General features: G+C 37.4%; 1 long non-coding RNA gene across 1 annotated transcript; it reads right to left on the bottom strand.

The window, feature by feature from the left end:
* Positions 1-2907: 2907 nt before the first annotated feature.
* Positions 2908-14312, bottom strand: LOC137441011 (uncharacterized). The gene is made up of 3 exons (XR_010987291.1): positions 14226-14312; positions 4299-4373; positions 2908-3117 (listed from the first exon to the last, which is right to left on the bottom strand). It is a non-coding gene; the product is annotated as an uncharacterized lncRNA (long non-coding RNA).
* Between the last annotated feature and the right edge of the window lie 632 nt (positions 14313-14944).

Here is a 14944-nt window from a genome sequence, read left to right as displayed (position 1 = left end):
TTCATTCTGACAAGTCTTCAGAAAATATCACAAACATAGCAAATGAGGACTAGCTCTCAGTAACGTTAACACAGCCCTTTCTCATCAATACAAACTTGATGTGAGTTTGTGATTGCAATTAAACTTTCTGCCACTTAATTAAAATAAAAATCGATTATTGCATTATTCTATTACATGATTTTACACAGGGCACCAAGAGCTTTCAGAGATTTGAGTAAAGAACAGTATGCTTCCACTTGCCATCTTACACAGTCTTCTGCATGTTACTATTTCTATTTATTATCTTCACAGATTTTCCACTTAAATTTATGGGATGCCCTTAATCTGAGACAACTGTTTTTAACATTTATTTATTAACTCAAATTCAGTTCTTTGCTACTGGTAGTTCTTGTGACATTTTCATATGGAACACAAGGACAGATTTCTTGGTCACCTTCTTTACTGCCAGGATTTCTGCTTAAGTAATGCATTGCAAAGCTAATTTAGAGATGTGTGGATGCTGGCAAGTAACCAGGCCTTTGAACAGCAACTTTACACTGTGCCTTTGTCTCTTTTCTCTCTCTCAATAAAAGGAAAAGTTAAGTGTGGCTAATAAATAAATACTAGTATTTTGTCTAAACTTCCACTCCCATAGCTGTCAACATATGTGTTGCCATCAACTTTAGTGACACTAAGATTTGGCCCAAATATCAAAAGAGCCCAGTCCTCCACCACTGAATTAAGGGACAATGTTGCAATTTGTGTCAGTAGAAAGTGGATTGATGTCTAACATCTCCAAGTTGATACCCTTCTTGTTTCACAGAAAGGATAAGACAAGATTATAAACAAAGTATAAAATAATGCTTTTTTAACACATGACTGTAAATTCAGAAAACTCCAGAAAGCAGCCTACAGATATTCCAGAGTATCAAGATACATGTGTCTTTATGCATATATTAGTTTAGGAGTACTTTTAAATCATTTATCAGCAGATAAATAACAAATTCATTTAGATAAATAACAAATTCATTTAACTTATGCAATTCAGGTGGTCGATCTCATCTTTTGCTTTGGGGATTTGATTAATTTTTCTACTAATTGTGAAACAAAGACTTTTTAAGGTTTATATAGCTTTACAGATGTTTTTAAAAAATAGCTAGATGCTGGGATTCTTTTTTATTATTATTTTTTAGGAGTACTAACAAACTGCCAAGCAGCTGCTAGTTTTTTTATACAGTACCAAATATAAGCAAATAGATTCTCAAATACAAGAACACATGATAGTTAAATTATGAAAGATTGCTGTCTTCATGCTTTAAGTATCTTATTCACCTTTGGTGGCGGTATGTAGGGGTTGAGAAAAAATAATTCAGTTGTTTATAAAATTTGTTTAGAAAATTCTAGTCATTGAAAATTCAGATTTTTATGTTTATACTTTACACTAGGCATAAAGTTATCATGGTTACAACACCAACAGAATTAGAAGAGAGAGAGCATAAACAGTAATTAATATTAAAATATTTCACTGATCATTGACTTTTAATTTCTTTCTCCCCCAATTCAGCTAAAGACTTCTCTCTTCAGTATTTTCATATGACTCTTATCTGTAGCTGCTTCCCTCATACTTTATTTTGTCTTTATTATCATTGATTGAATTAGGTAAATATGATTTTTTCCTATGTAATCATAAGGATCATCACATGATCCAGAATTCTCTCTTTTCCCCCTTCAGTCTTACTTAGGTTCTGTAGCAGGATGAGTGGTTTGATGACTATCTGTTCCTGGAACCAAAAGACAACTACACATGCACAGGGATTTCTTGACTACATCTATTTTCTTTCTCAGACTCTTTAGCAACATAATGAAATAAACCCCACCTTTATTATACCTCTGATGCTGACAGGCTTGCCTAGTAATTTGAATATGTAGTACATGTATGTAGGAGAAGGGTTGTATAATCAATTTCTTCTTTGCATGTGCTATGGTAACTCTCCTCTCCCATGATGTAACTCCCTCTTCCACTTCACTCAGCCAGGAAAATGCTACTGGCCTGTAAAAACCTTTCTTTCTTGACATTTCAATTCTTCAGTTGTTTGGTGATTTGGAGGAGGGTTTTTTTCAGGTTGTTTTTTTGGGTGGGTTTTTTGGGGGTTTTGTTTTTAACTCTCTCCTTGAGAGTGTAATTTTAACTGCTTTATGGAAAACCCAGTTTTGTGTCTAGTTCTTCATAATTATGAATGTGATCCCATAAAACCCAAAACAACTATGGCATTCCTCAGACAGTGCCTCATAACAACAGCAGTCTGTAACCATGAACACATCATTGGCATTATAGTAGTGGAGAATCATAATCAATAGTCAGCATCAGAAGGTCCTTACTGACTAGCCAAATTTGAAAAATCAAAGGGAGTAGCAGGTAATGTTCATTTGCTACTGAGGGAAATGACAACAAACTCTTCCAATATCTCTTAACAGAGCAAAGGTAATCTGCATTGCAATCAGTATCAAGAGTGCATTTATAAAAAATTCATTGAAAAGCAACTTTTACGTTTCATGACATTTATGGATCAGGCTAGTGACCTTGAAAGGCTGTCATGTTTTACTTGAATAAGGACTACAAAAGTCAGACTGCATGTTCAAAAATTAAAAACAAAGGTAATATACAGCAATGGCCTCCTTCAAGTGCTACAACCTCTCTCTCATTTTTACCTTGCCTGCAAATTTCTGCAATAAAATAATCGACATTTTTCATCATTATATCTTTATAGATTTCATAAGGGAACCACTCTCCTTGTTATCTTTATTCACTGCTGCAAAAAAAGAAGATAATGTCCCTTACTTCATAAAACAATGTTTTTTAAAAGCTTTCATTTTAGAGCTAGTCTTAGGCCATGATGAATTGCTGAATGGTTGATTTCCTGACACTCTTTCTTACTAACCTTTCCTGACAGCTTCTGGATTGCTCTACCTGGTAATTTGCACTATAATAATGGCTACAATGAGACAGCTCCTAACTATTTCCTTTATTTGTAACAAGATTCTTAACACCCTCTGTAGGTGACAAAATGCAATTACAGACATGAAGTGTCCTCCTGAGGATTGTTGTTCACAGATGTCACCAGTACTTTAGTAGTAAAACTGTTAAATGAAACAAAAATAAAGAATTAGATTCTCTAAACATCCAGTTGAAATAAAAAATTAATTAAAAGTTATGAAAGCATGTTATTGATTAACAATCTTAGTAATTAAATAGTGTAGATGACATTCTTTTGGTTGGATTTGTTCTTCCTTGGAGATCTCTAATTGTTGTACAGCTTTACATTTATTGATAACTCTTTTTGATGAATACAGATGCCACCTTTTATGGTAGTCGTTGACAGAGTAATCATATTGTGAGAAACACCAGGCTTATGTAGTAACAGCTGTTGCAGTTATACATGCTGATATCCATTGGGAAAATGTGTTTGCTGCTATCATGGGTACACAATAAATGGAAGGTGCAATAAAGCACAAACTAACATTTTGAAAATCCTTACAACTCTAGGAACTTTATTGCAGATTACAAGCACTTTGATCTCTGTCCAGTACTTAAGTCTTAATTATCAGACTAATTGCACAGACTATGTTCATTTTCAGTGGTAATCCTTTTGTGATTAGCTTCTGTGTTCAATAACTGACTTATCCTTTAATTAAAAGGACTATTAACCTTAAGGCTGCTGCTGCATCTTGGGATTAAACCTATACAGAGTTAATATTTAATATCATTGTAAAAGCCTTTCGTGAAAGGTGTGGAATGAAAACATAGTGATTCCCTTCTTTACTGTAACTTGCTTTAAGAGATAGCTTCATTATACACCAGTATAATGCATTTTACTTTGACATACTAGTAGTTTAAATCCATTAAGGACATGCAAGAGTATGCATGCACTTTGAGCTCTACTCTCATTTGCAGGCAGGGCATGCTTGCATCACATATTTCCCAAGCCTTTCTATACAGTCATGATCAGTGGATGATCTGCAACCCAAACAAAACAAAACAAACAAAAATCCAAACAAGAAAACATGAAATTGAGCATTTAAGGTCCTGCTTTTTTCCAACATTAAAAGATTTTTTGGTATTAAAGGCCTCAGCAGTTAAATTTTTGATTATCTGGTGGTGAAAAATGCTATATGAAATAATATGCTAAGGAAGAAAAGTTTTATCCAGGGCTACTACAATTCATTGGTTTGAAAGACTATGAAGTAAATCAGAGTCATCAGTACCCAAGTGTTTTGACTCTGCCAAAAAGCCAGATGCTGCTATGGGAAACATTACTTACCTTTGCTAGTTTGGCATCTGGGTCCTGCTACAAGCAGCCATACCTAATGTCTGTCTGTAACCCGAGGTTCAGCTGCTGGATTAATGAAAAAAAAGGAAAGGAAAAGTTGGGTTTTTTTTAGCATATATGTAAAATATATACAAGTCTCTTCTAATCCTTTCTTCTCCTCAGTCTCAAGTAGTTCAGATTACTCCAAGAGTAAGACAAGCGCAAAGTCCTAAAATCTACTTTCCTCAATAGCTTCACTGACTTCTGTGGTGGCCTGGTATCTGTTGCTAACTCCATATACATTTTTCTCCTTCCTCTGAATGTGGTGAAGGAACCTGATCAAACTAGATTTCCTAGAGACAATCATCTTCACTGAAAGTGTTTATTTTAAATACATTTAATGAGGTTAAGACTTAACTGTTGGTTACTTGCTGTTAATGAAAGCTAGTAAGAGGAAAGTTTATTATATCCCACCCATAATTAAGGCAGCAACAATGCCCCCATCATTTAATTGGGATTATTTTCTCATTTTCAAAAAGAGGGATTTTTTTTTTTCTTTTATGTGCACCATTCTAGGAATTAGTATAAAACAGCACTGCCACTCTACAAGAGTTTCCTCCAGTATGTTACTTTCCTTGTATTATTCAAATGATGCACATAGTGAGGGTGACCCAACCACACTCTTTCCTAAATGGAGTGGAGGTAAAAGCAGCATTGTATTTGAAATCAACAGAAGTGAGTTGTGGCCTGTGATGGGAGTGTCTGGCTCCAGGATTATTATCTGGTGTTAAGTGCTGACAATGCTATAGGTTCTTTACAAGGTCCTGCTTGTGAGGGATTCCCAAAAGCCTAGTGCTATCCTTGCCTGTACAGGGTGTCATGGGGAGAGACTCACACCCTCACTTTTCTGCAGACAGATGAAGACCTGAAACTGAATCATATCCTGTCAGATATAGAATGAAGGGGCAATCTGCATTAAAATTTTGACTGAGTTCAGAAAGCTGGGACTGAACTAGGGATTTGGACATACTTTCTGAAAGTTACTGATATTGGGGAATTTGGGGGTTACCTTGCATTTAAAAACAGCATTCCAATGATTCTTGGAATTTCCCTATTTGGTCTTACTAGTCCTGTTTTCAATAAGACTGCTGATATTCATGGTTGTTTTCATAGGTGTAGCTAGCTAATTTTTAGCTGCCAGCTAAAATTGAAAAATCATGAGGAATTGAGGCTCCAGGCTTAATAGTCTGAGAAACAGAAACTGAATATGGAGGAGACCTTTTCCTTTTCACTGACTGCACAGAAAGATGAGCCTGCCTATATTAAAGCTGGTGCCTCTCCAAAAATCCCTTGCTCTGTCCCTCCTTGTATATGCCAATTAACATAAGCAGCTCCATGGAGCCACTTCCTAGGGAGGTGCCAACCCAGGCAGGGAGCCTATAGGTTTCTTTTGCTATCAGCAGGGAGATCTAAAAGCAGTAGGAAAACCATGACATGGCACAGTGGTATGAAGGCCATCACCACGTTTGTAGTTGGAGTCAATTTTGACATTAGTGTGCTCCAGAAATTCAATTAGGGTAAAAGAATCATCGATAGAAACGAGCACATCCGCTTCACTGAGAGACGGTCACAGATACCATTATAGATGTGAATTCCTGCCAAAGCTACCTGCTACTGGAGTTAACAAACCACAGGAGCAAAAGGATCTAGTACAGCTTCCAGTTATGCACATATAGATAAAACACCAGAATGCCTGCAGTTAGGGAAACAGATGCCATGTTTTTCTGATGATAAAGGTATAGAGCACCAGGATATCCAGTACAGCTCATTCAGTCTAACACCACATGAGTGATGGGAACACAGGACAAAAGAATGCTACAGGAAATCCTGACAAAGCACAATATGATTCTAAATAATTTATTCCCCTTAAAGTCATGATGATTATTGAAGCACATTCCTAGGGCTATTCCCCACCCACCCCCCACTACTGAACTGTGCCTTCACTACCTCCCTCAAGCTAGGTCTCAAGGTAACAAAAACTATTATATTCTTGATCATAAAAGCAAATACTTTTCTTGCAGAAACATTTACCTATTGATGAATGATAAGAAAGCCAACATTCTCAGCAGGTACAAGAAAACCACCACAAAAAAACATCACAACATTATTAAGAAAAGTGAAGTCGCCCTTTTCACCTACAATGAAAATATGTGCCAATACCTGCTGCACCTGAGTGGCCCTGCAATGACTCACTGCAGTCTATTTCAGCATGATCTGCAACTTCTGATAATGCACACAAAACCAAACTTGTAAACAGAAAACAGCATGCAGTTTTGTTTTTCTTATTTGGGCTGGGCCAGGAGGGGGAAGGTAGTGCCAGGAGGTGTGTTGGGCTGACAGATCACCTAAGTAATAGCACAAAATATCCTTTTCATTCCCATCATAGTCAGAGTGTGATTACATAAATACTAATGTCTATGTGATCTTCCATATCTCTTACCTAGCTGATATCCACTTAACTCTTTTACTCACTCTGCAGGGTTATCCTAGTAAATCAGCATGCATAATTTATATTTCCAAGACCTCAGTTCAGTAAGATTCTAAGTCCATGCTTACTTTAAGCATAAGTGTGACTACTGTAGCTTTGCTGCAGGCTGATAATATTGCTTTATGGACTCAAGATCATAATTTCAGGAATATCAATGCATCTCAAATGATAGTACAAGAATACTATATTCTTATGAGAAATTGAAAAACACCATGAAATATAGTTAAAGCATGTCAGTCCTTACTATAATTGCAAAAGTGAATACAGGAATTAAAATTAGTGGAGAGGCTGTAATGAATTACTGAAAGGCAGCCCAGAAAATATGACTAAGCTTTAAATTTGAAATAGGAGATATTTATAGCAAGCATGCTATATATATATTTATCAAAAATGCTAAATATTGAGGTTTAAACATCTTTAACTACATGTTTTAATAGTTGGTAATCACACATTTTCATCTGGGTGCTCCCATACTGAGGAAAGTTCCTGGGCAAACAGAAGATTTTGTCTGCCACTGAATTCTCATTGGTGATTTTAGATGGCTGGGATGCGGTCTACTCATCTGCACCACAGCAGGCGTAGTAGCCTATCATGTTGTTCCTGTTGCTGCCAGCTCTTTGCTAATTTGTACAATGATAAGCACCTATTTCCATCGCTCCTGGTAATCTTGTCATTTTCATGATGTCATCAGCACAAGTCAGAAGAGAAAAGGTCAGTGGTGCAATGATATACTGTATATAAAATGAGCCATTAAAAAAAGAAAAATGGCTAGACATTTAAATGCCCAGGCTCACCAAGGCACAGTAATAGCTACCCTGACCATGTATTTATTATGTGATTCCCATCATAAGCAAATAGCTTTCCTCTACATTGTATTTTCCCCCAGTGGTGCAGTGTGTACTGCACAAGGGTGCCCAGCTATGCCTGGATAGGCCGGTGTGAGTGTGGATAAATAACTCTTTTAATAACCACCACTATGCATATTTACTGAATCTTTTGAGTATCCCTTGTTCTGCCTTTTAATTTCTCTAGTAGCTGTACTACAGAAATGTATGCTTAAATGTGGTATATTGATTTTTACCCCCTTCTATACAACAGAGAGTAACCAATAGCAGTGTAATAAAACCGCTGGGTATCAGCAATGAAAGATGAAATGAAGTGAAAATTCAGACCAAACACAATGTTATTAAAACATTTGAAGTCAAAGGACTATGTTTATATATGAGGGGGAGAAGGGAGGGGAAGGAGAAATAGGGAGAGAGAAAGAGCTGCAGTGAGAAATACCCACTAGGTAACCCATGCTACTGCTCAACATGCAGACAGACCTCATGTGTAAGCACAAGAGGAGGAGCCCTCCATTGCTCATGTGTTCCTCCTTTATCAGTAAAAGCAAAGCTGGAGAAAAAAAATAAAAATATGGCAGGTGCTCATTTTGGGAGGTAACCAGCTCAGTACTTTCGCTGAAAGTGGAAAGCTAGTAACCTTTCAGCTTCAATCCCTATGTCCTTAGCTTCAGGGACAAGATTTGCAGCTTGGCAGATCACGTTATGTGACAAACAAACATTATGTGCAGAACAAGAGAAAGATGTCTTTGTCAGATCTTACATGTTGTTTAGGAACAGTGAACTCAAGAAATTAATACTACTGGCTACTTATGCTTTTCTCCAGCTTCCCTCTTTAAAATTATGATTCATACTCTTTCAGCTACCTTCACAGCCCATCACTCTGCTCCACTTAGCCTGCATCTCTTTCCAAACTGTCAGAATCAGCAGGATTTGGTATGCTTAACATATACAGGCATATTATCAGCTTTTAAATTTGTGCCAGTTGCAGTACTTTGTGGATTCTCATCACTATTGCTTACAAAACTAGTGATAACAAGGGCATGGGATTTCATTGTCCTCAAGTAAATATTAGACTGTTTCATTGCCGCATTTCTGTGAGATGCTTTTGATGAAAATATGAAGGAGTGAAAAGCACAGTGCTGTCCTATGTCAGAACTGAGGGATGACCAGGAATATGCTGTGGATAAGAGTGGGCAGGTGCTTGCTCTCATGGTTAATGGTGGCACAGTAAGGCAGCAAATCACACTATCTGAAGATTGTATTACATTGCTTTCCTTATTTGTCTTTGAGCACAGGTCAGCACTGAGCTGAGAAAATGAACATACAACTACATTATTCACCTTGGTAAAAACTAGGGAAGGCTGCAAGGTTGAGAAAAAAATAACTAAACTGAATAACAGATGTGCAACAGCAGCTGTAATCCAGCGCTGACCAATGGGAAGTAATGGATGCAAAAAAGGCTACCCCAGGCTTCTCATTTAACTCCCTCCACTTAGAAGAAGGGCTTGGGCATTATCAGCATGAATGCACTACTGACAACCTGATTCAGCATGAGAAAAGCTAAAGGACTTGCTCAGTGTGGGCTTGGTATCACATGTTCCTCTGAACCTCTTGGTATCTCCCACAAGTACAGCAAGCAGTTCCTTTCAGCAATGCTGTCTCTATACTTTCCAAGTTAAATATAGCCAGTTTCATACCACCACTTGTATTGCACATCCATAATTTATTGCTTTCTTTTTTAAAATGTGAGGAAGTCATGTGATTTTTATGAAGACTATACCACCAGTCTATTTGTATTGTATTTTTAGAGACATTGTATTGACTGGAAGAGAATTGGCTAACCTGAGATGTAAACAATGACTGGCACTGGCCTTAACCCATGTGGTTAATATCACTGATTTGTCATGCTGAGTGATGTGAAAAGAGGAACGATTGGTTGTTGATTATTGAACAGCTCAACACAAGGCACATTTGGCATGTCGGATGAGAGGCTATTCTAATGAGCTAGCACTGCTGCCAATTACCTAAGAGCCAGTGCCTCCTCTACAAGCTATGCTGTACGTCTTCAAGATGTTTAACTAAATTCCAGGTCAGTAACAGATTGCCAATAAGATGGTTAGATTTGAGAATCCGTGTGTATCTATTCCTTCAACATCACCTCATATGCACCTGCCTGCAAATGGAGCCCTTCATTCTCTGGTGATAACTAATTAACATAGAGCACAGCAGTCAGTTTAAGAACTGTTGTGTTCTCTGTGTAGGCTGACAGACTTGTGTAATTGAAATATCCCTTTGTGCTTTTCTTTCAGTTCAAAGCTGTAGGCATTGAAGAAAGTAACAGTAAAGTATAAATATGATACCCTTCATTGTATCTCAGTACTAAGCACAGTGATCATAAATATCTGTACTTCACTATCAGACAAAACTCCCATTTAATTTCTTTCCTGGATGTGAAATCAAATTCTTCATTTCCCAGCAGCAAAGACAATATGCATGCTCACATCTACTGTAGACCTGGTTTAAAACAAAAATAATATTCTGACCATACCCACTTAGCTAATCAATTCCCTCTGCTTAAGGTGTAAATGAGGATGTTTGATCTCAGGATGAGAATACACAGTCCAAAAGACTGGACCTAGCATCATTAACCTCAAATATTTTTAGTTACTGTTGATCAGGATTTATTTTAACTGGGAATTAACAACTGTCTAGCACATTACCATTCAAATATGATTAAGTCATTTAAAGCTGTACCCAAGTTAATTTAGACCTAGACTGCTTATATAAGCACAGGGCCCTTGGTGGTAACAAGCTTCATTACGTGCACAGGTAACAAGAGGAGAAACTGCTTTCCATTCTCCCTGTGCATTTGGTTAGGTCAGAACACTAGCTTGTGCTCGTTGCCCTGATTCATGTTACCAATGCTAAAAAAGCAGAACTATATAATGTCATCTTTTTGACAGAAAAGGTTAATAAGAAAACATAAACATATTGAGGTGGGGACACACACCTCTTCCAATAATGGGGCTATGAATTTTATTTAAAATAGCTATTTAAAGTTTTGACTATTTATTTAAATTTGCTAAATATTTAAATTCTGTTTAAAATTAACAGAATCAGGATACTTGTCCTTCCTTTGTAGTTTACTATGCTACATAGAAAGTCATACCAAAAAAAAAAACCCAAAACACCAAACCCCTCTCATTTACAGTATTTTTATCTGAATTTCTTCTTACAGTAGTTACATTGCTTCCACTTAAAGAGGTCTTTATAAAATCTAACTTTAAATTGCATATTGAATCAATGCGTGCTTTTACGAGCCTGATGGATCTAGATAGGCCTTGTGGACCATAAAATTAAGGGTACCCTCTCTATTATTCCTGTTCTGGTGCCAAACTGCACCAGAATACATATTGGCTGCTCACCTCCTTTGATGAAAGCAAATGTATTACAACTGAAAACCTATTTGAGATAAACCTCACTGCAAATGCAAGTTATTTTTAGGGGTACTAACATAATAATTTATGGGTACTAAAAATTAATCATATTTTACTACTTTTCCTCCAGATATGTAGTCTATGGGGGCTCTTTGAAAAAAAAAAAAAAAAAAGTGTTTGTAATAATTTGTTCGGAGTTCTCCAGTTGAAGCACCTTTATATTTCTCCTGATGAAATATTTGCTGCCTCCAATCACCTGGGGAACATTACCTTGATGAAGCCACTGAAATATGCTCCATCAGTCTCAAAGGGTTTTCCTAGCCTACTTTTCACCCTCTTCTTGCCAATTAAGCTGCCACATTATGTATGATAGTGAGGGTCACTTGTTTTTTTCCAAGTGTTATTTTGAATTGGTGAAGATGACAGAAGCACACTAGTCTAGAGAATAATTAGAGTGGATCCTTAAGTCTCAGATCCTCATCTTGCACTGCCACATGCTAACTATTTTTAACCTCACCTCCTGTCTTCTAGTAGTCTACATGCATTTTTGCCAGGAAAACCTGCTGTGGTATTCTGTGCTGCAAAGCTATATGTTTTAATAAAAATCTACCAGATAAAGTAAGTAGAGAGATTATGTTGAAAAATATAAAACATTTTAGGCAAATAAATATGCAATGAATGCTCACTTCCACAGAGTAAAACACAGCATTGCTCTAGGACCACATAGCATTAGTTATACAGTATTTGGCAAATATCTATAGGCAATTCTTCAGGTTTTGAATTTGCATCTCTCAAGTTTATAAACACAGTGTAAAAAAGCAATTTTTCTCAATGCTTTAAAACCAAGATGTGCTATTCTAATAATCCTGAAACAAGTGTTCAATTAAAGGGCTTCTTTATTTATTATTCTTGTAATTAATTGGCCCAGCAATTCTGCACAGCTTTGCCACTGCACAACCTCAGAATGAACAGGAAGCACAGAATGAAACAGGAGCAGGATTTAGTATTTTCCTGCAATGACAAATATTTCTGAGTCTAAAACAGCCTTTCCAAAAGGGAGACAAGTATCTTCACTGTTCAGGATTAATCCACCATCCAAGACATTTAACTACAAGGCTTAAATGGAAAATTACTGGGTGAAATTCTTAGTGAGAAAGAAGAAATACTTCTGCTTCCTTCACATAGCTATAAACAAATTTTACTGCAGCAGTAGCAACAGGAAAAAAAGGAAATAGTACAGTAATGACAAGCGGAGTAGTGGCCTCTTTCCTCCTCTTCATCTTTCAAGCTAGGGCAATGATGCATCTTGGGGCCAAACTCCTTAACTGAGCTCTAATTCAGTATAGAGTTCGAGAACTAGAAGATCTGCAACATAGCTCAAACATTCAAAAATCAAAATAAATAAGGCCAGCCTTCAGGAAGTAAGGAAGTGGATTCTAATCATCTTTGGAGCTTAAAATGTAGTCACGTGATTGTGTAACCTGCCCCAACCTCAGCCTATTCTTTGTTATACTCTCTTAACCAGAGCTCAAAGCAAGTTGTTTTGGAACTGTTAATTTTAATTTGTTTACACAGGTCTGACATAATAGGATCCCTGGTACTGAGAAGGACAGTGAACTCATCTCAAATATAAGTAAATACCCACAATTTATGCAGTTGTTCCTCTGAAGCAGGTGCAGCCTGTGATTTGTTAACCAAGAGGCCGGTACCATGTGCTATGGCAGAAGACTACAGGTTCCACTTGTCTTATGCCTTGGGTCACCTTGACCTTCCAGCTAGAATAAAACACTTTCTTCTCAACTCTGATGGAAATGGTACTACTTGTTATTTGCAAAAGTACCTTGGAAAGTGGAGAACAGATGTCCTATTTCACAGAGAGATTCTGGGCAGCTGGCAGAAGAATTACAGCTTAGATCATGGTCAGTCCCTGTTTCAAGCTGCTGAGGGCTGCACTTACCCAGCCACAAACACGTAGGTGAAAATATCCTTTCATCTGTAAGGGTATAGCATACCTTATGCTTCAGTGAGTTTTCCCTTTCAGCTAGAACATGAAATTTTTTTGACTCATATTTCTAATACAGATATTTCAGTGTTAGTTTATTTGGGGGATTTTGCCTTCTCTACCTCAGATTTCAGCTGGCAGTTTTGGTTTTGTTTTGGTTTTGATCTTTTTCCCCCCTCTCTTAGTTAATAAAATTAAAAATAAAAAAAAAAAAAAGTAAGTGTAGCAACAATATAAAAATTGAGTGCAGGCAAAAAAGTGCCCAAACTCAACACACCTGTATCAATGTTCCTATGCTGCTGCTTTAAGATATTCTGAAATGGTAGAGTAAGGGCAGTAGCAAGCAGATAACTTGGATATAATGTTTATTTTAGAGTTAGTGATAAATCACTGTGAGATAATAATGGGAGCATATGTCTCCAGCAGCTTTTCAGAGAAGGTGTTCTATTCTAAATGTAAACTAGTGGACCAAAGCGATAGTGAAGATTTATTTCCTTCTTTCTCCCAGAAATAGATTTCTTTCCTTAGCATATTAATGATGATACATTAAAAATGTTTACAAAATACCATCACTTGAAATTATGAAATGAATGTAATTAAATTGCCTACAAGCCCTTAGGGCTGTGAACACCAGCTTAAACATTAGTGAGACAGATTGCAAGCCAGAATTCTAGTTGTTTCTCTCATGCTAGGGAGAAATCGTAGTGGTGTTGCAACCAAACTGTTCCACTGCATGAAATGTAACTTTGAAATACAGCAGAGAGGAAAATTCCCAGCAACAGCTAGCACCAGCCTGGAATCTTGCCTGCATGAACAGCACTGCCACCTAGTATTTCTGACCAATGTTATCCAAGAGGACATTTCCTATCAGGCATGTGCTAAACAGTTTTACTTTACACTTGTACAGTTTAGACCGAGAATGGCCTCGTGAAAAAAAATATTAAAAAAATAAAATAGGGAGCAGACCTAAAAAGGATCTTTGTCTGAAAAAAATAAGATTCCCCATGGAATGTAATCACCCTTTGGCAAATCACTGAGGACAGAATCAAGCCCTTCCATCAAGGCTGTGTGACTAAACAAAAAAGCATCTGCAGAGCCTGGACTCACCACTGTCTCATGGCTCCTCCAGGTGCTCATTGACAGCAGCATCTGACCCAGCTTCTCTATAGGGTGGTATTCCTTTGAGTGAATGGTTTCCTCAAAGTGACTTTTCTCTATGCTGGAATATAATAATAATAATAATACAGGTTAGAAGAGACCTTCAAGATCATCGTGTCCAACCCATCAACCAATCCAACCTACCCAAACAACTAAACCATGGCACCAAGCACCCCATCAAGTCTCCTCCTGAACACCTCCAATGATAGTGACTCCACCACCTCCCTGGGCAGCCCATTCCAATGGGTAATCACTCTCTCTGTATAGAACTTTTTCCTAACATCCAACCTAAACCTCCCCTGGCGCAGCCTGAGACTGTGTCCTCTTGTTCTGGTACTGGCTGCCTGGGAGAAGAGACCAACATCTGCCTGTCTACAACTTCCCTTCAGGTAGTTGTAGAGAGCAATAAGGTCACCCCTGAGTCTCCTCTTCTCCAGGCTAAGCAACCCCAGCTCCCTCAGTCTCTCCTCATAGGGCTTGTATTCCAAACCCCTTACCAACTTTGTTGCCCTTCTCTGGACTTCTCAACATCCTCTGCCCACTGCTTGTGGACATGATTGCAGTTTGTCATGGCTATAAATAAAGGAAATAGCAAAGGCAGATGGAAAGAAAGCCAGCAGATGAAGTGGGAATGGGGATGGAAGTTTTCTAAACACGATTTAACCATT

The sequence above is a fragment of the Melanerpes formicivorus genome, unplaced genomic scaffold, assembly GCF_026170545.1.
Source record: "Melanerpes formicivorus ecotype bairdi unplaced genomic scaffold, bMelFor1.0.p_v2 SCAF_5, whole genome shotgun sequence".
Lineage (NCBI taxonomy): Eukaryota > Metazoa > Chordata > Aves > Piciformes > Picidae > Melanerpes > Melanerpes formicivorus.
This window is presented reverse-complemented; position numbering and strand designations above follow the sequence as displayed.